The 2,165-nt window shown below is 54.1% G+C and overlaps 1 pseudogene; it reads right to left on the minus strand.

Annotated features, from left to right (window-relative positions):
* Positions 1 to 394: 394 nt before the first annotated feature.
* On the minus strand, positions 395 to 874 carry LOC101281195 (60S ribosomal protein L35-like; annotated as a pseudogene).
* Positions 875 to 2,165: the final 1,291 nt, after the last annotated feature.

Below are 2,165 nucleotides of genomic sequence, written 5' to 3' on the forward strand. Positions count from 1 at the left end.
TTCTTTTCCATTATAGTTTATTACACGATATTGACTATAGTTCCCTGTGCTACACAGTACATCCTTGTTGTTTATCTATGTTATATACGGTAGTGTGCATCTGTTAATCCCCACACTGGAGTTTTGAGGAGTAGCGTTCCTTCTCAGGGATGCAGGGGCAATTCCACAGTGTCAGCTGGGTCCAGGGGTTTCCTGGGGAGATTAGGCATCTGGAGGAAGCTGTATCCCACAACAGAGGCTTCAGGCAGCTTCAGCGGTCCTGGGAAATGGAAGGGAAGTTCATGGTCTGTGTGACTCCCAACTGGAATCCCTGTAGGTCAACAGAGGCCCAAGACTGGCCAGAGAGCATGGGGGGATTGGGCGGAGATGACCTCTCACCCCATGATGCGCTGCCTTTTTTTTTTTTTTTCCAGTTTGTTTGTTTTATTGACACCTGGTTGCTCAGGCTTTGACCGCGTACTTCCGGAGTGGGTACAGCCTCTCCTTCCGCTGCTGCTTCTTGGTCTTCAGGTTCTCTTCGTGTTTGTTGAGCCGGCGGCGCATGGCACGCGTTTTCTTGGGCCGCAGATCCAGGGGCTAGTACTTCTTGCCCTGATAGAATTTCCTGAGGTTCTCTTTCTGAGTCTGGTTAATGACGGTGAGCACACGGGCGATGGATTTGCGAACAACACGGATCTTGGAGAGTTAGGAAGCCGCGCCGCCTGTTACTTTAGCCACGCGTAGCTGGGACAGCTCCACTTTCAGGTCCTCCAGCTGTTTCAGCAGCTCCTCCTTCTTCTTGCCGCGAAGGTCTCGAGCCTTAATCTTGGCCATGACTGTAGAGTCAGCCTCCGCTGCCTTCTCGGAGGGAAAAGGCTGATTCCCACGCCGGAGAAAGTGGGCTCCTGGGGGGGGGAGGAGTGCACAGCCCGACGGGGGGATGGCGTGTGTTCCAGGGGAGGGAAGCAAGTCCCGCCTGGCAGCCAGGTTTGCTGATATGAACTTGGCACGAGGAGCACAAGCTCTCACCTTCTAGGGCACACGGTGACACTCATGACCACCACTGAACCTCCTTTTGCAAAGCACAGACTTCTGGGGATGGCCCAAAAAGGGAGACAGAACTCGCCTGGAACAATGACATCATTGCTCCGCTCTGAGCTTCAAGCTGGGCTTTTAAGTCTATGGTGAGGCTTTGGAAAGCTGAGCTGTCGAGTGAGAGCAAAGGATTTCTCAGAACCCACAAAATGACTTTTTTTTTTTTTTTTTTAAGATCAAAGCTTGGAGGCGTAACTGGAAAGTAAATTATACAGCAAATCGCCAGGGGACAGCAGTTATAAGGTCAAGGTCATTCCTACCTAAGAGAGAAAGCCCCCTGGGGCCGGGAGATGTGAGGACCTGAGGTGGGGAGGGCAGAGACCCTTCCCCCTGCCCCCATGTGCCCCTGGGGAGCGCGGAGGGGGCAGAGTCACTGCAGACGGTGCTTACCCTGAGAGGACTCCGCTTTGGCCTTGAGACAGTAATATTTAAAACCGACTGAGAACTTACTGCATTGGACTGAACACCCTGCAGAGGCCCAGGAGAGACGTGCACTCCGTGCAGTTTCCAGGCTCCAGGGCCACGGGGAAACAGGTACTAGAAAAGAGGGAACTGCATTTCTGTACATGTGGGACACAGGGTGTGGCTTTTGAGACTCCCGGCCCAGCTCTTACTGCAGAAGCTGACGAGTCTCAACCGGGGTATGTGGAGCTCCTTTGCACGCGCTGTGAGCGCCACGTACCGGGGCACAGGTGGCAGGTGACGACCAGGACAGCCAGTAAGGGAAGAGTGCAGAGTGTTCCGTGCTGGGGGGATACAGCCACCAGGGTCCGATGGCGGAGGGACTTGGAGTCTGAGAGAGGATGACGCGGCATCGGCCAGGGCCTCCTCCCTCTGTGAAGCTGCCCTGAGGTCTCACCACCACTGGGCCTTGCCCGTGCATGGGCGTCTCAACGTAAAAAGAAACTCAACCAAGTAAGTCTAGAGTGTTACAAGCAAACACGCGTTCCCTGTACTCAGTCCACCACTCTCGTTATGCCTCGTGTAATTTCCAAGAGAACTTTATGCAGCTGTAAACGCCATCCTGGTCCCCCTTTCTCCACAAATGGGAGTGTCCTCTGCGTGCCGTGCTGACCTTGACCTATCGGAGA

This window comes from Orcinus orca, chromosome 14, assembly GCF_937001465.1.
Source record: "Orcinus orca chromosome 14, mOrcOrc1.1, whole genome shotgun sequence".
In the NCBI taxonomy this organism is placed as follows: domain Eukaryota; kingdom Metazoa; phylum Chordata; class Mammalia; order Artiodactyla; family Delphinidae; genus Orcinus; species Orcinus orca.